This window comes from Nycticebus coucang, chromosome 4, assembly GCF_027406575.1.
Source record: "Nycticebus coucang isolate mNycCou1 chromosome 4, mNycCou1.pri, whole genome shotgun sequence".
Taxonomy (NCBI): domain Eukaryota; kingdom Metazoa; phylum Chordata; class Mammalia; order Primates; family Lorisidae; genus Nycticebus; species Nycticebus coucang.
Genome location: NC_069783.1, coordinates 145,991,385 through 146,016,361, shown reverse-complemented (window position 1 = coordinate 146,016,361; position 24,977 = coordinate 145,991,385).

The following is a 24,977-nucleotide window of genomic DNA, read 5'->3' as shown; positions in this document are numbered from 1 at the left end:
ATGGGTTTGCAGCCTTTCCAAGCTGAAGGAGGTAGAATGGAAGTTCCGTGAAGCCACACAGAGGACCCAGCACTTGGTCAGGAAACCTGAGGCTGAATCCCAGCTCTGCCATTTTCTCATCGTGCAGATTTTTTGGAAAACAGCAAAATGTGATTGTGCCGTGGTAATGCTGACAGCATTTCATAGGGGACCTGAGGGCATTGAATAAGATGACACATGAACAGTGTTAGTGCAGAGTCTAGAATATCTTAAGTCCCCAACAAATAGTAGGCAGCTAGACTATTATTATTATTAGTAGTAGTAGTAGATTTGTTTCGGAAAAGACTAGTTTCCTCTCCTACCCCCATATATAAAAAAAATATATATATATGTGTACATAAAGTTAGATTACACAACTTCACAAAGTATTTTCATACTACTTCTGGGAGCAAGGAATTCGTGGAGAAATATAATTTAGATGCAGAATTCTTGAATTGCTGTAACTTTTTTTAATTTAGGGGGATAATGGGAAAGAATACTTGAAACTAAATTTACTGAGGAAAATCCTATTATATGGTTAATCACCCTGTGTGGGGCAGCTTGGGGAGAGGGAGCAAGAAAAATATTCTTGGAATTCAGTTCTCCCAGAAGCAAACGAACACCTCACTATTTTTGAGACCACAGAGAAGGTGAGGAAAATAGTGGACTGTCTTCAACTCTAGCCAGTGTTTGGGGATAATGGAGGAGGCTGGTTATCCTATTTCTAGGGAGGTGGAAGTGGGGAGATATCAGAGTCAGGCAGCCCAGTGTGTCCACACCCCCAACACTTCTGGGCCTCAGGCAAATCATGTCTTTCCCGGAACCTTTACTTTCTCATTTGCAAAATGGGGGGTAGCTACTTCTCCCCTGCAAGATTGTCATGAGGACAAAAAGTCAGGCCATACATTGAAGTATTCTGTTTTCTTGCCCCTGTCTAGGGCCCATGTCTTCTTGCCAAAAATTATTGTGATTTGTGAGCTCAATGCAAGGGAGGAGGTGTGTGTTGGGGTGAGGGTATAGATCTTGGGACAAAAATCTGCTCTGGTTATCTCTGCCTCACTGAAGCTGAAGCCTGTGCCTGCAGTATCCAAACATCTTTTGTAAATTAGCCAACATTCCTCCCTCCCCCGAAATCAGGGCCGTGGTTCAAGAAGTGAAGAGATTCTCACCAGACAAAGGCCGTAAGCCAGATACCTTCTCTGATCATAGTTTCAAAGGGTCACCAATGGAGGTAGCTGTTTGCACATAACAAGCATCATTAGAGAATCAGGCCAAAATCAGTCCTGCTATGCTGAGGTTTCCAAGATGCGGGTCCACATCCTGCTGTAGTGGTTGAAATTATTAAGGAGCTGCCATCAGTGTCCCGGGCCCATTTGCAGCTGGCACAACAACTGGATGCGTATTTGGGCACCCGGGGACGGGGGTCCAGAAGGACCAGCAGGCACAGTGGGAGACCTGATTACCCCACCTGGCAGCCGGACCCAGACCTGGCTGGCGGCTCCATATTGCTCACCGTCTGGCAAATAGACAGATTTTCACAAACCAGATTCTTCCTCACGTGCCCAGGCCCTTCCTGTCCAACTGTTCCGGCATCTGTTTCTCTTAAAATGTATTTATTACACCAAGAGGAATAATAATGGAGCTGGGGTGAGGCCTCAGAAGTGGTGGCAATTTCTCTTCCCAGGCCTTTCTTTGGAAGCAGTTGTGTAGAGGAAAATAGTACAGTGCTCAGCCTGGAAAGAGTGTGCGCTTGGTCACTAGGGTCACAGAGGGACTGGACATTGGCCCAGGATGTGAGGCTAAAGGAGAAACTCCAGGGGTGGAGGTTGGGGATTTGAGTTGGGGTCTGTAGTGCGTGTGCAAAGTATGGCCTTGGGTAGCTTCCTGAACCTCTCAGAGCCTCGGTTTCTTCCTTTACAAAATACAGGTGAGGCTTTATGATCTCCAAGGTGATTCATTTCTTATTTTGTCTCTGAGTGATTGAAAAATCACTCCTGCTTGTGGAAATTAGCCTCCCCTGTACACTGAGAACATGCAAGCATTTATTCATTCATTCATTCATTCATTTCCTCATTCATCAGATTGCTCAATGTGCAAAGTACTATTTACAGAGCTCTAGGGATATAATGGTGATTTAATGAAAACAAGGAGGAAAGCCACCAAAAAAGACATTTCTTACCACTCAGAAGTTGTAATATGAATACCAATGCCAATGGCCTACCATTCATGAGCCTGGTTTATCCTGTGTCAGACATGGTGTTTTTGCCCTGCAAAAAATAAACACACACACACGAATATGTATATACATATATATATATATATATTTACATGTGTGCATATCTTTGTTTCTGTAGAGTATTTTGGGGAAACTGAGGCTCAGAGAGGCAAAGCAACTAGTCCAAAGTCACGACAGTGAGTACCCTGACGGTAAATACATTTGGACAAGCATTTCGGTTTTGGCTGACCGCCTTGGGTTTTTATCTAAACATGTCTGCAGCTTTCAGAGATTTGTTGCTGCCCTGCAGCGACTGTGTGATGAAGAAGATGAGGTCCAGGGATGGGAAATAATTTCCTGACGTTACCAAGCAGTCAGAGGCAGCACTATCTGTAAATACAAAACAGTAGAGGTACACCTGCTATCAGCTTGCTCATTCATCCACACCCTTGCTTAACAAGTACCACGTGCACTTGATTCACCCACACTTCTTCATTTTTTTATATCTTGGAAAGCAAGATTCATCTTCCAGTGGATGGCCCCCATGCTGTATTTTTATAGGTTGGTTTTATTTTTTTCTTAACAAGACATAAACTAATGGTGCCTACTATGGTCAAGGGCATATGTGATGGTATTCACTGAGCAGCTACTGTACACCAGTGCCGGACACCACTATGCCAGTGATTCCACTGCTGTCCTCATCCAAGGAGGAGGCCCCAGGCCAGCCAGGATTCTGGAGAAGTCCTGGGCAGATGGATTTTAGGTGCCAGTGTTTGGTTCCCTTCACCGTGTTCGGTTCCCAGCTTTGTGCAAGCTACAGGGGTTGCAGACACATCCTACTTTGGGGCTGGGGGTTGGGAGTGCCAATGACCATCACGAGCCCATCACTGGGGGGTCTGAGAGCTGAGCCTCTGTCTGGGTGCCAGGCTCTCTGTCTCCTCTCAGACACCTTCCCCCAAGTTCCCAGGCCTAGATGGACACAGCTGAGCCCCAAGCAGTCCGTGCTGAGATTATAGCCACCGTCCTCCTCATGCTGCTGCTAGGAGCTTTTTGGAACCCCTGGGGTGGAATGATTTGACCAGCTAAGCCACCAGACGGACAGAGGAGGGACCAGACCAGGGGTGCAAGTGGTGCCATTCAAGCACAGCGATGTTTAATTTGTTTGATTACTTTGCTCTGGGCAGGCCCCAAGTTGGGATAGAGTGGCCTTGCTAGGAAAATAGAAAATGGACACGCCTCCCCTGCCAGGGCCTGGGGACCAGCATGGAAAATTGAGTCATTGCATAAAGGTGTACAGACCCATGGAACAAATATAGGTAATCTACCCCTTTGTGACACGTCTGTCCCTTAGACAAAAGGGAAGTTCAGGCATCTTGGGAAATAGGGAAGCCCAGGAGGGCACATAGTAGCTGCACTGTACATGGAGCCGTCCCCGGGGAAGCAGGCAGAAACACACAGCAGAGCCAGGCTGGAACTGGAGGAGAACTCAGAGGGCAAGCCCATCATGTTCTTACTTCATCTGCTGATACACAGAGGGCAAAGGAGAGTAAGCCACCAAGGTCACACAGCAAGTTCCGTAACTTGCAAAGTGCAACACCTCCTTTCTGTTGGGATAGTGTTTTCAAAACCATACCCTCAGAACACACACACGCACACACACACAGACACACACACACACACACAAGTGATTTTTTCTATGGTCGAGGTGCTTTGAGTAAGGGGTTGCCAGTAAATAAACTCTGAAGGTATTTCAGACTTACATTCACAAGGTAAGTATACTCAGAGAGGAGGAGATCCAGGTTGTGTTACATGGTGCTTAGGGAAAATAAAATCTGTCATTGACTGTAATTGGTAAATTCTGGATTACATCAAGTTAGATCTTCCTTTATTGCAGGGCTTATCAGAGCATTTGAAATGATATTGTGCATTTCCAAATGGTGAATGGAGAGGAAGGGAAATGGATGAAAGCAGGCTCGAAATGAATGGATCTGAGGCCCTAGAATATTATTTTCACCCACTGTCAACTTCCTTAGAATTATTGAAAGAAAATATATTGATTTGTAATGCTATGATAGCGAACAATAAGTATATAAAAAATAGCATCTATCCATCCTGCCATCCACCGTCCCATCTGTCCTCCCATCCTTCCATCCATCCATCCATCCAATCAACCACCCATTCATCTATCTATCAATATAATCATCCTTTAATTAATTGATCCAACCACTCATCCATTCATTTGTTCATCTAATCATCTAACTATTTGCCTGTCCAACCACACTTAGATCTATCCATCTATCCTTCTGCTCATCCCAAATCCCATGGATCTATCCACCTGTCCACCTAACAATTCCTCCATCCATCCTCCAAATATTCACTGATCACCTGCCATAGACCAGGTGTTGTACTAATACGAGCATTCTGCCATGGGAAGGGAGACAGGGGTAAAATGGATACAACTCTTGTTTAAGAAGGTACTTACAACACGCAAGGGAGAGGCCAGAAGCAGATGTGTTTGCAAGAGATGGAGCTAAGGGGTGGAGCACTGGCCTGGAGGTGGGAAGATCCTGGTGGTAGAAGGTCTTCTAACCTGCCCGAGGGAGTATGGAGTTATTCCTTGAGCTGATTGCTTATGTTGAGGAGCCTCCTTGAGCTGATTGCTTATGTTGAGGAGCCTCAGTCTCTTTAGCTGCAAAATGGGGTTTGTAACTAATTATAGATCTAGGAAGCAGGAGCTGGCCCTTCCTGCACAAGGTTCATAGTTCCTAATTTACATATATTTGCATGTGATTTGCATGAGCTGCACATGACAGTCCCTGTCTGTTTCCACACTGAATGGTGGACCCCTGGAGGGCAGGAACTTGAATGTTCCTACTGCTCAGTGTACTCTTATATATTTAACATGGAGCAGGGCATGGCTTAAGTGCCTGCTAAATGCCTGATAAACGACCTGTCAAGTGGAGGAATGAATAAAGGCTTCCCTTGCAGGCTTTTTGAGAAGGTTCAGGGAGCTAATTAAGGGGCCTTACACAAACAGCCTGGCACATAGTAGGTGTATATTCAAGGTACACGGATTTGCATCTCCTTGCCTGACCCTGCACTGACACCAGCCTGGGACTGCAAAAGTCTGGGACTAATTCAGTTCTCCTCAGCAACTGCTGCGGCTACTCGATAAGGCCTTTTTCTCTCTGCTGCTGAGCCTTGGAGCCTATTCTGAGATCCGGAAGCTTCTGCCTGTGCATTAGCCCCATCAACCCGACCATCTTTGGATGGCTTGGAGGCACTTTCCAGAATGAGCTAACTCAACCATGGCCACATCTGCGTGGTGCAGCTGGGGAAATTATGAAGCTGCTTCTCCTAACACTAAGTCAATTCCCTTCTCCTTAATCTGGAGAGATCAGGATGAAATAGGAGCTGTGATGTCACCCAGCACACACAGCCCCGTGGCGTTCTCCATTTATATGGAGGGCCCAGCTACCATGGTATTACTTGACTCATCCCAGGTCCCCATCCCTGGACCTTCATGAGGGGCCTAAGAAACTTCTTTTTTTTTTTTTTTTGTAGAGACAGAGTCTCACTTTATGGCCCTTGGTAGAGTGCCGTGGCCTCACACAGCTCACAGCAACCTCAACTCTGGGCTTAAGCGATTCTCTTGCCTCAGCCTCCCGAGTAGCTGGGACTACAGGCACCCGCCACAGTGCCCGGCTATTTTTTGGTTGCAGTTTGGCCGGGGCCGGGTTTGAACCCGCCACCCTCGGTATATGGGGCCGGCGCCTTACCGACTGAGCCACAGGTGCCGCCCGGCCTAAGAAACTTCTTGGACTGACTTACCTACTATGGAGCTTGGAGCTGTGCCTGGCACATCTCAGGAGTTTCCAGGTGACCCTGCCTTGGGGGACTCGGCTGGACGTATCTGAGATGCAATCAGCTGGTCAAATGAGGGCTCTTGAGAGCCAGCACACCTGGCTTCACAGTCCAGATTTCCTACTTCCTAGCTATGTAGGCTGAGTTATCACTTCCTCCTCTGAGCTTCTATTTCTTCGTTTGTAAAATGGGCGCACGAACATGCCCTACTTCATAGAAGGAGTGCATGGATTCAGTTAAATTGCCTAGCCTGTAACAGCACCTTAATATGTACTAGCTCCTCCTTCTCTTATAACATCTGTGACTTTTTGAACAAGTTCTTTAAGATCTTCCTGCTTCAGTTTACCTTTCTGCAAAATGCAGTTAACAACAGGGCTTATGTCATACTGTGCTTTCAGGATTAAATGAGTTAAAATGTCTAAAGCCCTTGGAAGCATGCACAGAACGGAACAAGTGATAACTACAGGTTATTTATAGTGATAAGAGTAAAATAATCCTTTTTCTTTCCTGTTCCCCCTGGCTGTGTCTGGGCCTAGTCCAGAGTCAGGCCTGGTGTGTGGATGAATCATGATTAATATTTGTGGGCTGACTTGATGAGAAACTCTTGACATCATCATGAGTAAAACCTTCTCTAGGCCGATGGCCATCAGCCGTCATCGCATGGCACACAAAAAACACACAACAACAATAATGCAAGCTGCTCAGTAAGACACCTCTGCATGTCAACACAAATGCAGGCTTGAGACACTGATACACCAAAGTTACAAAGCCTTGTCAAGTGGTTTGTACACTGCTGGAAATGTAAGTGCACGGTGGCTAGTTCGTGAATTTAATTGTCAGACCAGAGCACCAGCTCTGTCGGCCATTCCAGAAAAAGAGCTCCAAAATTGCTTTGAAGGGCAGACTAGATGCTGGCAGCAGTGCATAGCTTCCCAAGGGGAAGACTTTAAAAGTGACCCTGGTGTATTCAGCAAGGAGGTATGTAGTGCTTTTTCTAGCATTTGAATTGGTGAACTTAATTATCTGATCTTATATGTGTTTGCTAGGTGGACAGAGTTGATATAAGAGAAGGCCAGAGAATGTGCAGGGGGACAGGGGAAAGAAAGGCAATTTATGGATGCGGGGCGACTTCCTCCCTCCCTTCCTTCCCTTCATCACTGAATATTACTGAATTCTGTTCTATTCCCACTTGGAGCTAGGCTATAGGAGGAGATAAGACACATGTCCTGGACCGTGGATGTCCACTTGGGGCAAAGAGGATCCACGGGAGGCTGTACAGCAGAGATGCCTGAGTTGAGACTGGGTAGTTTTACAATCCTGCTTGAAGGTTTGCTCCTTTCAGGGTCTCTCACCCACACACCTGCATGCGGGACAGAGTCTAAGAGTCTTGCACCTGTTAGCAAAGTGGCCACCAGTGTCTCTACTCTGGGCCTCTGCAGGAAGGATGGCCTTAACAAATCCCAGGGCAAAGTCAGGTGCAGTTGAAAAGTGACCACTAACCCCGGTTGGGAGTCATTTCGACCACATGATGGACAGGGCACTCTCATTAACACTGGGGTGAGAGGCACAGCTTACTGCCTTGGGCATGACAGGCCCAGCTCACAGCATCTTATTAAGAGAAAAAGGCAAGTCTCCCCAAAATACATCAGGCCGATTCTGTTTATTGATAGCTTAAAAATAGACAAAAGGTGGGTGGTGGGGGAGGGAGGATGAAGAGAAGTTGATGGATGGGTACAAATCCACAGTTTGATAGAAGGAATAAAACCTAGTGTTTGATAGATCAGTAGGGTGACTATAGTTTACAATAATCTATTGTACATTTCAACATAGCCAGAAGAGAGTAATTCGCATGTTTCTAGCACGAAGAAAAGACAAATATTTAAGGTGATAGATATCCCCGTTACTCTGACTTGATCTTAACAAATTATACGGATGTATTAAATTATCACATGTACCCTGAACATATGTATATCTTTTACGCATAAATAAAAAATAAAATTAAAAAATAGACAAAAGTAGATGGTATATTGTTGAGGCTTACAAACAAATGTGATAAAATTATAAAGTAAAACAAGGGCTGATAAATGCGAGTCAGGATGGCGGCTACTCTATCAGAGAGAAGGAAGGGGTGAGACCTGGGAGGGCAGGGGAGACAGTCCAAGGCCTCCAGGCTGGTGTGAGGAGTTCCCTAATTTCCACTTTTTACACTTACTTGTACTTCATTAACATTTGCCTATCTCTACCCAATATTTAATTTCCGTTTTTACAAGAAAAGTGTTTGTGATATCCTGTGTGGGAAACAATCACCACCACCAAATGTGAAAACAAGAATCTAGTTTGGTTTTATTTTTCTTTCATCCTATTTCTCTTCCATTAAACATGTGAAGCGATAGTAGCTATTTCCAACACAACCTCGGACAAATTATATTCCCTCTCTGGACCTTGGTTTCTTTGTCTTTAAAATGGGAAGAAAGAAGTGAGAGAAACCCATGATGTGCTTCATATTGGGGAGGCAAATGGGTAAATACTCAGTGAAGAAATTGCCCCAGAGGGTTGACACCTGGGGGGCTTTCAGCCAGTGACTCCTCTCACCCTAAACTGTTTTTGCCACTGATGTGGCAACTCTTTGAACTGACCTCCATGTCCCAAGATGGCTGGAGTAACCAGTACTCCCTATCCTTTTCATGGTAGCTCAGTAGCCCAGGGACACTCTGGGCCAAACTCTTCCCCTCACCTGGGCACATCTCCTTCCACTAGTTAAGGTACTGAATTACCAGAAATCACTTGTGTTTGTTCCCAAGCCTGCTTATTTTCCAGTTGTACCTGCCAGCATAATTAGATCATTTAATTAAACTTTAGGAGAAGTAATGTGTTACAAGTGTGCAAGGAAAAGCCATTATTTCCAGGAAAATTAAGTCAGATTTTTTAAAAGACACACCAAAGGTGAATCACTTAAACACACACACACGGTGCCAAAAAATGTATACACATTTTAAAACTGGAAAAACTGCATTGAAATTGTAATACTCAATGTATACTATTAACATTTGTTATCTTGTATTTTGTATTTTGTGTCTCATCATTTCAGAAGTCAACTGTGACTTGAGTTTCACAATGGTAATACAATTTTTTCCTTTCTTAAAATGTGCATACATTTTTTTTTTTTTTTGCACTCTCTGTGTATTTGCCCAGGGGAGTGGCTAATGCCTGTAATCCTAGCACTCTGAGAGGCCAAGGCAGGAAGATCCCTTGAGCTCAGGCATTCCATACCAGACTGAGCAAGAGTGAGACCCTGTCTCTACTAAAAATATAGGAAAAAATTAGCCAAGTGTTATGGTGGGCATCTGTCTTTCCAGCTACTCGGGAGGCTGAAGCAGGAGGATCGCCTGAACCCAGGAGTTTGCAGTTGCTGTGAGGCTGATGCCATGGTACTCTAGCCTATATACTCAATATATATGTATAAAATGCCTGTGGTTCAGTCGGTAGGGTGCCGGCCCCATATACCGAGGGTGGCGGGTTCAAACCCGGCCTGGCTGAACTGCAACCAAAAAATAGCTGAGCGTTGTGGCGGGCGCCTGTAGTCCCAGCTGCTCGGGAGGCTGAGGCAAGAGAATCGCTTAAGCCCAGGAGTTGGAGGTTGCTGTGAGCTGTGTGAGGCCACAGCACTCTACCGAGGGCCATAAAGTGAGACTCTGTCTCTACAGAAAAAAGAAAATAACTTTTTTTTTCTTAAAAGATTTTTAAAAATCCAGCATTCAGGTGGGTTTTAAAATGTTTTAAATTATTCCTCCTTTGAAGAAATGAAATTCAAACACTGGTATAATGAGAGATGTTGTGCTGTGACTTCTGGGTTTCCTCAAAAAAGGCAGGCTAGAAGTGACCTCCCCGCAGAAAGGCTTCGCCTGGCATCGAAAGTTTGATGAATAATGTACATATATAGGCTTTAAGTAAAAATATAATATTATTTTGTTTTACCCATCACCAACGTTCAGAGACAAGCAGAAAACTGGTACAGCATTAGCCCTTCACGTTTCAGACTAAAGCTCATTCCCAGTCCTTAAAGGGCTCTATGTATCAATCAGTAAGAAAGAAAAACTAACCACAGAGAAAAATAGGCAAAGGAACTAACGATAGTTAACAGAAAGAAAATGAGGTTGGACAAGTGGAAAAAGTGCTACACACCTCATTGCCAAGTATCCCTCGCCAGCGCCGCCTTCAAAGCGCTCCCCTGGGGAAGCTGTGCACCCAGGTCCGGGCCTCGTCTACCCTGCAAAGCACTTTTTCTAGGATGAGTTGGAGAACTTTTCTAGGATGACTTGTCAGACCTCCGACGATGACAACTCTGATGGCCATTCCAGAAAATGAGTTCCAGGATTGCTCTGAAGGGTGGAGGAGTCTTTTCCCCAGGGGAGCATCTCGGAGGTGACTGTCGTGACACTAGCATTGAGGGTGGAGCGCTTTTTCTAGGATCAGTTCGCCAACTTATTTGTCTGACCTCATAGCGCTTAGCCATGTAAAAATAAACTGCTCAGCTTCACTTTTGAGAAAAGAAACGCATAATGAACCTTCACAGAGGCACCATCTTTTCGCCTACAGGATTGGCAGGCTCAGAAGTTCAACGCCGCCCTGCGGGCCAGGCTGCCTGCGGTGTCTTCCTACTGGGCAACGGGAGGTCGTGCCGCCTGGGTTCAGAGCAACAACGCGCAACAGCGATCACAGCTGCACGTGCAGCGCCCACACAACCCACCACTGCACCCCCGAAATCTGTCCCACGCATAACCTTCAACGTGTTCAAAATGTCATAGGGGCAAGAGTGTTTATTGCTTCATCGGCTGAAATGGCCAAATAAATAGGAAGCGGCCTGAATATCCATCAACCGGGCGCTATGAGCCGGGAACTGCGGCCGCTCCATGTGCGCGGGTGTGCGGTGGGGGAGGGACAGCGTAAGCGCTACGTGCAATGAGGAAGGCTTTGTGCGCACGTTTGAAACCATCTCGGAGTTAAGCAAGCGGGCAAGATGCACAGCCCTATGCTCAGTACCTTTGTCTGTGAAGGAGAGAAAATGCATAAATATGATTGCGTGTCTGTGCGTAGAACATTAGGTGACAATTCTTAAGAGCCTGGAAGTAACGCTGTTGCCTTTGGGGAAGACAACTGGGTGACTAGAACCCAGAAGAGGGGTGGAAACAAATCAGAGACTGTCCCTCCATTTCTTCCTTCTTCCCTCCCTTCCTTCCTTTCTCTCCTTCCTTCCTTCCTTCCTCCTTTCTTTCCCTTATCTCCTTCCCGCATTCCTTCCTTCTTTTCTTTCCTCCTTTCTTTGCTTCCTTTTGCTTTAGAATTTTGGACCATGTGACTGCATCACTATTGCTTAAAAAGACAACTAACTTACAATAAATAAAACAATGTATGAACACATCACTTTTTAAAAAAGATTCCTTCGGGGCGGCGCCTGTGGCTCAGTGAGCAGGGCGCCGGCCCCGTATACCGAGGGTGGCGGGTTCAAACCCAGCCCCGGCCAAACTGCAAAAGAAAAAAAAAAAAAAATAGCCGGGCGTTGTGGCGGGCGCCTGTAGTCCCAGCTACTCGGGAGGCTGAGGCAGGAGAATCGCCTAAGCCCAGGAATTGGAGGTTGCTGTGAGCCGTGTGATGCCACGGCACTCTACCGAGGGCCATAAAGTGAAACTCTGTCTCTACAAAAAAAAAAGAACATCTTTAAAAAATTAAAAAATAAAAAAAAATAAAAAGATTCCTTCGGGCGGTGCCTGTGGCTCAAGGAGTAGGGCGCAGGTCCCATATGCCGGAGGTGGTGGGTTCAAACCCAGCCCCAGCCAAAAAAAAAAAAAAATACCACAAAATAAAAAAAAAAATAAAAAAGATTCCTTCTTGTAAGTGACTTATTAGATAAAGTGTGTCAATGTTTGGTTCTGATTTGGTTCTAATCCTAAATAACTAAGCTACTCAACCTGTTCTTGAAATTTTCTTATAATAAACATGTACTGATTATGTAGCTATATATTACTGTACACATAGGTACAGTATGTACATGTCACAAACACTCAAATACAAATTTTTAGAAGTCCCAACAGACCAACCCTTGGCTGCCAGGAATCTGTTCCCAGGTGAACAGCAAGCATCCTCCCCTGGAATCTGGTTTTCCCACCTTGCCCCACTTACTCTAACACGTGTTTGCAGGCTGATAAAGGTGTGCTGAGTCCCTGCTGCTGCTTTTAATTAATTTCTGACATGAAAGCTCCCAGTCCCTTCTCCTGCCTCAGAGACCAGTGCACCAACTCGCCTTCCCTTTCAGGGGAAGCAGCTGCCCATGTGTAGCTGAGTTTCAAAAAAAAAAAAAGAAAGAAAAAGAAACAAAAAGTTGGGGGGGGGTTGAACCTCACACTTCTTTTTTATTTTTTCATTTGCACTGATTTGCATATTAATAGTTTGCATATTAACCAGCGACTTCAGAAGGTGGGCGGGCTAATGAATGCAGCAATCTCCTCAATTTTAACTCAATTTGCCTCATCCATATTCCAATGACTTTGGGGATTGGTGTTCAGCGTTCATTGAAATTATCCGAGCCAGACCCAGTGTGGGCTGCTCTACCATTAATCCAATTAATTAGCCCCGTGGATGTGGCCGCCTGGGCGAGGGCCCTTTGTTCAGTGCTGGGGGCTAATGACAGCCCCAATCTGATGGGATAATGAGGGGAGCTAAGGAGGGTTTGACCCCCAGCCTGGGTCCTGGGTAGTGTTTGGAGCAGGGAGGGGAGGGTGGCTTTTTTGGGATGGGGGTCCTGGATCATGGGGAGACAGCTGCTTTCCTCCCCCTCCCCTGACACTCAGTCAGTCACTCAAGTCTTGCCCTTGCTCACGCCTAAGTGTGAGGTGTCTCCTGTTTGCTCCCCAACATTGTCACTCTCCACCCCTCTTTTTAAATTTTTTTTATTAAATCTTAACTGTGTACATTGATGCATTTATGGGATTCAGTGTACTGATTTGATATACAATGTGAAATGCTTACATGGAACTAATTAACACACTTCCATCACAATTATATTCTTTCCTTAATAGTTTTGAAATGTGCCACTGCCCTGGGAAGCTGAGCTATACCTAGGGCCCTCTAGCTGCTGGGTAGATCCTGCCAGCAGAAGGTACCCAGAAAAGGTGAGAGGCAGGAAGAAGAAGATGGAACATTAATTTCTTGGTTTCCTCTTTACTGGACTGGAGGCTGGCTGTGTCCTTAGCCAAAGATCACCCAGCATCTGCCAGGCAGTCACCTCCAGTAACTGCTCCCTCTGATCCCCTGGCCCCCTGGCCTTGCCCCCTTGGGCCCAAAGGTGGTCACTGTTCCTTCCTCTTCTAAGCCCTAGGGTGACTCGTCCTCCGTACCACCTCTTAGGACCCTGACTGGTACCCACCCCTCACTTCTTCACTCTTATATATTTTCAACAACACAATTACTCACTCTTCCAAAGATGATCACGAGGACTAAACAATATTCTACGCTTACAACATGCTTAGCCCAAGGTCTGCTATACACTAAGACTTCAATAAACGTCAGGGCTAGTTATGTGTGGGGACAGGTACCTAGCTAGTTAGATACAGTGTCCCTTATGTTAATCCCAGAAATAATAGTCCCCAAAGGATGCTTTTTGATAAAAAGAATTCACTGGTCATGAAGGTCTAGGAGCTCATCAAATTTCCTGTTTTGAAATCCTTAATATACTTAGTTAGGATAAAAGCTATGAGAAGTTCTACTGTACATGAAAGCTTGGATTTCATGTAAATTTAAATATATCTAGAATATATTAACTCTCATATATATTTCCTATTTTGCTCTTAAGGAAACTGAGGCACCAAGAGAATGTTGTATGTGATTGCTCAAAGCTCACCTAGAAACTGGCTCCTGAACTGAGTCTGTATACGTGTTGGGGAGGTGGGAGCAGTCAGCTGAGACCTGGTAGAAAGAACCTATGTTGCACACGGGTTGAATCCCTGTTCAACTCCTTAACAGCCATATGGACTGAAAGAAGCTGCTGCACCTATTGAAGCCTCAGTTTTTTCATCAGCAAAATAGCAAGAAAAATTCTCACCATACCCAACTATGGGAGGATTGAGAACGATACGCTAGTTAAGTGCCAAGTGTGTAAACAGACTCCTGTGTGACCCCTGTCCCTGGATCTGCAAGAGAAGAGTCCCCAGCACCACATATGATTCATGGGAGAGAATGCTTCCTTCTTAATCAAGTCTCCCTGATTTATGTAAAATACTACTTATAAGAACTTACCTTCAAAAATTGGACAAGTATGTAAGAATGTATGCCCAACTATGTTCACTTTATTTAGTAGAAAATTGGGAGCAGCCTGTATGTGCAATAAAAGGGATTGATTGAATAGAGACTGAGGCTTCATGCCATGAAATCCTGTGCAGCCATTCAAGATCAAGAGGGTCTTTCTGAAAATCTTGGGATTCCCCTTTCTTAAAAACCCTGGAATTCCCCCTTTTCTTCAGGCTGAATATTATGTATAAAATTCAAATATAATGGTAGAATTTTTTTTTTTTATTTTGAGATAGGGTCTCAGCCCGGTCTCCTAGGCTACAGTGCCATGACATCATAGCTCACAGCAACCTCAAACTCCTGGGCGCAAATGATCCTCCTGCCTCAGCCTCCTGAGTAGCTGGGATTATAGATGCATGCAAACATGTCTGGCTAATTTTGTTTTCTATTTTTTTGGTAGAGACAGGGTCTTGCTCTTGCTCAAGCTGGTCTCTAAATCCTGAGCTTGAGCGATCCTCCTGCCTCAGCCTCCCAGAGTATTAGGATTACTGGCATCAGCCACCACGCCTGGCCCAGAGTGGTCTTTTTGAAAATGAAAGATTTGCTTTAGTGTGGGGGAGCTAAATAGGAGTCCTGCCATCCAGGCCCACTCCACACCCAGCAACAAGTACCTCTTACATGGTGTACTTCCCAGATGTACGGTATGAGAAGGGACACTACAAGAAAAAAATTATACAGGGATAGACCTTATTTTTTAAGTATGTCATATAGATCATATGTTGTTTATTATATCACAAGCCTGCCACGAGATGAGTATTCCATTTAGAAATTCATTTTATATTTTTTTCCTTTTTTTTTTTATTGTTGGGGATTCATTGAGGATACAATAAGCCAGATTACACTGATTGCATTTGTTAGGTAAAGTCCCTCTTGCAAAAAAAAAAAAAATTCATTTTATAGACCAGACACCATAATCTCTAGACCAACATCCCACAGGTAGAAAGAGGAAGAACCAAAATTTAACCACTAAAGTCTGAAAGTAAAATCTGTGCAAGAAAGTTGAGTGGAAAAGTTAGATAATGAAAGAATACTTAGAATACCAGTGCCCTGGTGGTGATAATGTGCCGTTATTATGGAAGATATTATCTTTGGGGACAGCTGGGTATACAATAACACTTCATAAGGTTCCTACAACTTTGTGAGTCTAAAGTTATTTCAAAGTAAAATAAAATTGAAAATAGCACACAATAAAAATTGAAGGTAATAATGAAAAAAAAGAAAATAGCACATGGAGTGAGATCCCCTTTAGGAATGTGTGTATGAGTTTCTAACACAAGTTTGTTAAGATGTACAAAAATACAGTTCGTTAGAACAAGTTCTAGTATTTAACAGTTCAGTAGGGAAATTATGGTTAACGATAATTTGGTGTATATTACAAAATAGCTGAAAGAGAAGATTTGTAATGTTCCCAAAGAAAAGACACATTTTCGAGGTGACGGCTGCCCCAGGCACCCTGAGTTGGGCATCATGCTTTGTAAAACAGGTGTCACAATGCCATAGTACTCTCAAAATATGTGCCACTAGTCTGTATGAATAAAAAATAAATAATTAACTTTAACTTAATTTGTATAGCTTTTGATGTTTTAAATGGGAATAATTTTTACTCACTTATCAAAAATAAATGTATTTGGCAAACATTGACAAAATGAAAACAAAATGATATATGACAAATTTCCTTTTTCTTGGACGACAGAGTCTTGCTCTGTCACCCGGGTTAGAGTGCCACAGCCTCAATCTGGCTCACAGCAACCTCACATTCCTGGGCTCTGTGATCTTCCTGTCTCAGCCTCCTGAGAAGCTGGAACTATAGTTGCCTTCCATCATACCTGGCTAATTTTTCTATTTTTAGTACAGGCAAGGTCTCCCTTTGCTCAGGCTGGTCTTGAACTCCCAAGCTTGAACAATCCTCTCACCTTGGCCTCCCAGAGTGCTAGGATTATAGGCGTGAGCCACTGTGCCTGGCCATAAGTGACAGAATTTTAACAACAGTCATCTTCATCTCTTGTCAAGTGGTTGCAGGAGATTTTTTTTCTTTTATCTCCATTTAAATTCTTTTAAGTTTCAAAACAGGACAATCCAGGCCCAGTTAAATGCATCCCCCCAGTTCCTGCCTCTGTTACCTGGTGGCAAGAAGAGCCCTGGATTTTATTGGCTCTCCCCAAACTCTTTCTTTCTGGAGTTTCAGAAAGACAGATGCCACCTCCCACCCTGCCTGTCATTGCACAGACCCTCCGTTTCTGGTCTCTCTTCCCAGAAGATACCGTAAAAAACATGCCAGACCCTGCAGGTGGTTGGGTGAGGGGGTGGGGGGGTGGGGGGGGCGGGCAGCATACACTTACAAACTACCGCAGCAAAATGGATTGCCTTGACAAAATGTAATGTTTTGTGACAGAGCCCAAATATGCATTTCATTCTTGAGTCGCAGACTCAAGGAACTCGTTGGAAATATTAAATTAAGCAGTGTAACAGCTGAGAATAATTGAGTTTTCTGCCCTGTTGCCTGCGATTTTGTGTGACGTTTGAGGTGGTTGGGCAGTTCTATTTGACTGAGGGATGGCAGAGGGCCCTAGTAGGTTCTTTGAGGTTAGAGGTTGGGTGTGGTTCCACCTTATGTTGAGATGAGAAGGACCCCTGGCACCAATCTCACAGTTCTTGAATCAGAATTTCTTTAGCTGAAAATGGCCGCAGAGGCCATATGGTCTGATGCCTCCCAGCCCCCATCTCATGGATGGACAAACTGAGTCCTTGGAGAGATGTCTTGACAAGTTGGTAGTAGAGCTGAGCCTTAAACTGCTGACACTGAACAAATCCTTTCCACTATATCACCCCTCATCTTTTGTCATGGTCTTGAAACCACAGAACTGTGGGCCACATTGCTTGCAAGGGTGGCCCAAAGATCCCAGGCTATGGGGTCAGATAAAGGCAAGCAGAGGTGTCAGTGGGAGTGCTTTGGCAGGTCTTGGCTGCTTCGAGCCCCAGCTTCCCTCTGTAAAACAGGATTTGGTGTGTTTGCATCAGAAGGGATACAATGAGATTTGTAACAGGGCTGGCGTGCACTTTTATCACCCGGGGATATCACCGTGGGGCCTGAGAATCTGCATTGCTCACCCACTCCATGGGGAGGTGTGCTGCTGTTGCTGCTGGGATCATCCTTCAAAGAGTAAGAGTCTATGACATGTAGAATGTCTCAGGCAGGGCTTGGTATGCAGCAGGCGCTCTATCAGTGTTCTCCCTCTGCTTCTGAAAATTCATCTAGGAAGAGGATGGGAGGCATGGTGGAGCTTGCCTTGTTGGCACATTAGATGGTGATTTGGGAGTCATAAACATCAAATTCACCTTCATATCCTCTTGATCCCCGCCAGAAATGACCAGGCCAGATTTGCAGAAGGGTGAGCCACAACCAACAAGCTCCACAGGACTCCACAGCTGCACAACACCCAACTCGGCAGGGGAAATATTTCTGCGTTTGCTCATTTTCCAGCAGTTGGTCCAGGAATGCGTGCCCAGTTAGCTTCACCACGTACTGGCCCAGACTATCCTGTCTCTCTGATGTCAGGGGAGTTTCTTTTTTAAAATCCAAACCCAAGAATTCTTGAGCACCAAGAATCAACTAGCGAACACAGATCTTCCATCCCTGGGCTACCTTCTGAGATGTCCACTCATCTCACCCAGCTGACAAAATTGAGTGGTTGCTGACTCAGAAATTAATCTGCTGTGTGACCTCAGGCAAATCATCCACCCTCTCTGAGCCCTGGTTTCCTTGTCTATAATGTGTATAGAAGTCTTAGCCGTCTGACATGGAGCTTTGGATCGTGGAGTTTGGAGTTTCTGTCAGATTCAATCCCAGCTTCATCACTTCTAAGCTAGGTGAATTATCTCTCCAAACCCTAGTCTCCTAATCTATAGGCAAGGACTAGCAGTAATATCTACCTCACAGCCTTGTTCTGAGGATTGAGCAAAGTAAAAACTGGAAAACTGGTGTTCTCCTTATCTCAGGGATGGGCATTATTGCAAATGCAATTATTATCTGCACATACAAAAATTCACCCCCTAGCTGGTGTATTGTTACACTTTGATCATGACTGGTGTGTAAACCAAATTCCTGTTTCAATGTATGCAGCAATTTTTATGACGTCACTTAGAATAATGATGATGATGGTGATGATATTAGCATGCCCAAAGTCATTGGTCATTTATGTGCCAGGCACTGTTAAAAATTCTTACTTGTATTACCACATATAATTATCCCAGCAACTCTGAAAGATTGCTTGTAGTGGATAATAGTATTATTCCCTATTTTACCAATGAGAGAATTGAGGCATAAGAAGCTTAAAAAACTTGCTAGAGGCCATGCAGTTAATGTATCAGTTAGCTTCAGCCATGATAATGCTACATAACAAACAACCATAGACAATTGCAGTGGTACACAGCAGGTGTTGGCTTCTCCATGCATCTAAAAGTTAATGGGGTAATTGAAACAGGGCTTGAAGAAGCTCAACTCCATGTCTGCTACAGAGGTCCTTGGACAGGCAATGATTCACAGCAAAAGGCAGATGTCATATGTGTTCACATCCCATGGGTCAGAGCAAATCACATGACCAAGGCCACAATAAAGAACCGGGGGATTTCCCTTCCCCAAGATGAAGCTCTGGTAAAGGTGTGAACATGTCATTCTACTAGAGAGACATCAAGAAATAGGACCAATAATTTGACATCCCACCACTGACGTGGGCTGAAGAGGGACATGAGGCAATGAACCCGGTAAAACTGATGGAAGAACTTACCAGCTTAACAGCGGCAGCAGAAGTCTCACAAACACCTTACAGTACTGGGTACTGAGTATTGAGTAAATATGGTGGACTCTGTCAATAGCTCTAGCTGGACCAATGCAAGGCTCATATAAAATCATTTGACAGGATTTAAAAAAAGATAAAATATCAAAATAATGTCTACTCTAATTTATTTGAGAAAATCTAGGGAAGAGCATCATTTATTAATTCATCCATTCATACACCCATCTATCCAACTGCCTGAACTCCATCTATCCATCCATCTGTCCATCCATCTATCCATCCATCCATTTGTTCATTTGTCAACCTCTCTTAAATTTATCTCTCCATCTATTCATGCACCACCCTCCATCCCCCTACCCTAAAATCCATCCATCCATCCATCCATCCACCCACCCACCCAAAAAATCTTTATTGAGTTCTTACTATGCCAGTCATTGTGTTGCAAACTCAGACTTTGTCTCTGCCCTCAAGGTGCTTATAGTTTAGCAGAGGGGAAAACACTTATCAGGTAATCACACAGTAAGTTTTCAATTGTAATGGAGACATGGTATGGAGGGGAGTGAGGGGGTGGAAAGGGAACCTGACCTAAGTGGGGTCACAGAGTAGCATCATGGAAGGTTCACAAGGACATGGAAGAGCTAAGTAGGTGACAAGGACAAGAAAGAACCTCACAAGAGATCAGAACAGGAATGTCAAAGGAAAAGGATACAGCTTTCTCCAAAAATAGTTAAGAGGTCCTGATTGGCACTTAGCAAGCGTGAAGGATTGTGAGGTCCTGTGGTGTTGGCAGGGTGTCAGGGAGGATATAAGTCTCTAATAGGGGAAGAATGTCTCAAGAAATGAGAGGGTTCATAATTCTGGAGGCCAGGTAGTGGAAATATCTGTTAGGTCTTGCAGCTTTGGAAACATCACTGTGGGAATTCTGAGGCTGCAATGGGGACAGTGGCTGAAAGGGATCCACAAGGCCACTGCATCTGTGACTCTGGCAACTCCTGCATCCCAAGCATAGCTTAGCCCAAAGAGTTGAAGTCTAAAATCAAACGGTATAGGATTGACTTCTGGCCCCATAACTCCTTCAATACGTGACACTGGGCAAGCTATTTAACTTCACCAAACCTCAGTTTCCCCATCTGTATAATGGTGGTAATAATTGGTGGGGGGAGAACCTACCTTCTTCTGCCTGTCCCAATGCCCCCAGCGCCCTGCTCAGCCCTCCCTAGAAAGGAGCAGGAGGCTCCATCTCTCAGGCTGAGGTCTGCATTATTCCTTGAGCCACATCCAATGAGTTGCATTTTAGTAGGGGCCAGGAATGCAGCATTAGAAGATGCTGAACAAGGAGGTGACCTCTGTAGCTCTCTCTGTTCCATTGCTTGAGGATTTTCAGCTGATGGTCCACCAGGGCTAGAGTCTGCTCTGCTGACCTGGAAATTGTAGCCAACACCAAGGGGCACAGGGAGGGCTCATGAGGTCTGGAGTTAGGTATTCTCCAGTCTGAGATCAGAATTTTTACAGGTAGCTATTTATGGAGCAAACTCAGATTGGGTGCCAGGCGTGTGTCCCAGGTTTAGAGTGGAGTTGAAACACACTCTTCTTAGTAAAGTATCACAAGAATGGAAAAACAAGTATCCAATGTACTCAATACTAATAGGAAACCAACATAAAAACAACTTATATGCCCACAGGAAAGAAGAACATAAGTATAGTCTAGCGAGGGGAAAGGGAGAGGGAGAGGGTGAGGGGCTGGAGGAGGAGGGAGGGTGAATGGCAGCATCTCACTGAATGTGCACAAGGTGAGGGTGTTCAGCACACCTCCTAGGTGAAAGTTTCAACTACAACTTGAGCTGTACCTTAGGGATGCAAACAATGTAACCTAAACATTTGTACCCTCATATTAATTTTTTTTATTGTTGGGGATTCATTGAGGGTACAAGAAACCAGGTTACACTGGTTGCATTTGTTAGGTAAAGTTCCTCTTATAATTGTGTCTTTCCCCCAAAACACGAGTCACACACTGAGACCCCATCCCTTCCTCCTTCTCTCTCTCTCTCTCTGCTCTCCCCTTCCCCCAACCCCACCATGTACTAGGTCATTAATTGTCCTCATATGAAAATTGAGTACATAGGATTCATGCTTCTCCATTCTTGTGATGCTTTACTAAGAATAATGTCTTCCACTTCCATCCAGGTTAATAGAAAGGATGTAAAGTCTCCATCCTTTTTAACAGCTGAATAGTATTCCATGGTGTACATATACCACAGCTTGTTAATCCATTCCTGGGTTAAGGAGCATTTAGGCTGTTTCCACATTTTGGCGATTGTAAATTGAGCTGCGATAAACAGTCTAGTGCAAGTGTCCTTATGATAAAAAGATTTTTTCCTTCTGGGTAAAAAAGTAATGGGATTGCAGGATCAAATGGGAGGTCTAGCTGAGTTATTGGAGGGTTCTCTATACTTTCTTCCAAAAAGGTTGTATTAGTTTGCCATCCCATCAGCAGTGTAAAAGTGTTTCTTTCTCTCCACATCTGCTCCAGCATCTGCTCCAGCATCTGCAGTTTTGAGATTTTGTGATGTGGGCCATTCTCACTGGGGTTAGATGGTATCTCAGGGTGGTTTTGATTTGCATTTCTCTAATAGTTAAGCATGATGGGCATTTTTTCATATGTTTGTTAGCCATTCATCTGTCTTCTTTAGAGAAGGTTCTATTCATGTCTCTTGTCCATTGATACATGGGATTATTGGCTTTTTTCATGTGGATTAATTTGAGTTCTCTATAGATCCTAGTTATCAAGCTTTTGCCTGATTCAAAATATGCAAATATCCTTTCGCATATTGTAGGTTGTCTATTTGCTTTGGTTGTTGTCTCCTTAGCTGTACAGAAGCTTTTCCCAAATTAAGTCTCATTTGTTTATTTTTGTTGTTGCAATTGCCACGGAAGTCTTCTTCATAAAGTCTTTCCCCCAAGCCGATATCTTCCAGAGTTTTTCCTATGCTTTCTTTGAGGATTTTTATTGTTTCATGCCTTAAATTTAGGTCTTTTATCCATCTTGAATCAATTTTTATGAGTGGAGAAAGGTGCAGGTCTAGTTTTAGCCTTTTAGCTGTGGATACCCAGTTCTCCCAGCACCATTTATTGAATAGGGATTCTTTCCCCTAGTGTATGTTCTTATTTGGTTTATGGAAGATTAGGTGGTTGTAAGATGTTAGTTTAATTTCCTGTTTTTCTATTCAATTCCAAATGTCTATGTCTTTTTTTGTGCCAGTACCATGCTCTTTTGACCACTATGGCTTGGTAGTACAGCCTAAGGTCTTATATGCTGATGTCCCCAGCTTTGTTTTCATTACTAAGAACCACCTTAGCTATACAGGTTTTTTTCTGCTTCCGTACAAAATGAGGAATTATTTTTTTCAAGTCTTGAAAGTACAATGTTGGTATTTTAATAGGGATGGCATTGAATCGGTAGATTGCTTTGGGAAGTATAGACATTTTAACAATGTTGATTCTTCCCAGCCATGAGCATGGTATGTTCTTCCATTTGTTAATATTCTCTGCTATTTCTTTTCTTATGGTTTCATAATTTTCTTTATAGAGGTCCTTCACCTCTTTTATTGGGTATATTCCTAGGTATTTCATTTTCTTTGAAGCTATGGTGAAGGGAGTTATGTCCTTAATTAGCTTCTCATCTTGACTGTTATTGGTGTATACAAAGGCTACTGACTTGTGGACATTGATTTTATATCCTGAGACATTACTGTATTTTTTGATGACTTCCAGATGTCTTGAGGTTGAGTCTTTGGGGTTCTCTAAGTATAAGATCAAATCATCAGCAAAGAGGGAGAGTTTGATCTCCTTTGCTCCCATTTGGATTCCCTTTATTTCCATCTCTTTCCTGATTGTATTGGCTAGAACTTCCAGCACTATGTTGAATAATAGTGGCAATAGATGACAACCTTGTCTGGTTCCAGTTCTAAGAGGAAAAGCTTTCAGTTTTACTCCATTCAGTAAACTATTAGCTGTGGGTTTGTCATAGATAGCTTCAATCAGTTTCACAAATGTGCCACCTATGCCTATAGTCTTTAGTGTTCTAATTAGAAAAGGATGCTGGATTTTATCAAATGCTTTTCTGCATCTATTGAGAGGATCATATGGTCTTTGTTTTTGCTTCTGTTGATATGGTGAATAACTTTTATTGACTTGCGTATGTTAAACCAGCCTTGCATCCCTGGGATGAAACCTACTTGATCATGATGTATGACTTTTTTGATGATAAGTTGTAATCTATTGGCTAGGATTTTGTTGAGAATTTTTGCATCTGTATTCATTAGTGAAATTGGTCTGAAGTTCTCTTTTTTAGTTAGGTCTTTTCCTGGTTCTGGTATCCAGGTGATGTTTGCTTCATAGAACGTGTTGGGGATTCCTTTCTCCTCAATTTTTTGGAATAATTTCTACAGTATGGGAATAATCTCTTCTTTGAAGGTTTGATAGAATTCTGGTGTGAAGCCATCTGGACTAGGATACTTATTTTGTTGTTGTTGAGAGATTTTTTTATTGTTTCTTTGATTTCAGTGCTTGAAATTGGTCTGTTCAGGAGCTCTATTTCTTCCTGGCTAAGTCTAGGGAGAGGGTATGATTCCAAATATTGATCTGTTTCCTTCACATTCACATTGTCAATCCGTTTCCTTCACATTCCTTAACATTCTATATTGTCAATATAGAACACTCCATCCCAAAGCTAAAGAATATACATTCTTCTCATCAGCCCATGGAACATTCTCCAAAATTGATCACATCCTAGGACAAAAAACAAACCTCAACAGAATTGAAATTTTACCTTGTATCTTCTCAGACCACAAGGCACTAAAGGTGGAAGTCAACTCCAACAAAAACGTTCAACCCCACACAAAGGCATGGAAATTAAACAACCTTATGCTGACTGACAGTTGGGTGCAGGAAGAAATAAAAGAGGAAATCATTAACTTCCTTGAGCATAACAATGATAAAGACACAAGCTACCAAAACCTGTGGGATACTGCAAAAGCAGCCCTGAGAAGAAAATTTATCACTTTAGATGCCTACATCTGAAAAACAGAAAGAGAGGGCATCAACAAACTCACAAGCCATCTTATGGAATTGGAAAAAGAGGGACAATCTAAGCCTAAACCCAGCAGAAGAAAAGAAATATCCAAAATTAAATCAGAGATCAATGAAACCGAAAACAAAAGAATCATTCAGAAAATTAATGAAACAAGGAGTTGACCAGTGTATGGTGCCCCATGATTGCATTAATGTACACAGCTATGATTTAACTAAAAAAAAAAAAAAACAAAAAAAAAACAAGGAGTTTGTTTTTTGAAAAAATAAATAAACTATATAAACCTTTGGCCAGACTAACTAGAAACAGAAAAGTAAAATCTCTAGTAACCTCAATCAGAAATGATAAAGGGGAAATAACAACAGATGCCACAGAGATACAAGAGATTATCTCTGCATAGTAACTCGTATTAATACAGAATTTTCCCCCATTCAAGGCTGGACAGGGGACCCCAGTTTTCCTAGGCCTGGGCAATTTCATGAAGGGAATAAGGGAATGCCCTGACCTTTTTCCCTAAGCTGGAGGGCCTGCATTCATTCCTTTGTCGATAACACTCATTAAGGTTGAAAACTTGTTTTCATTTGTCAAGTCCTGGCCAAGTGTAATTCTCAAGACCTAATACCCTTAGACAAAGAGGCCGTGTGCAGACTCCCCACTT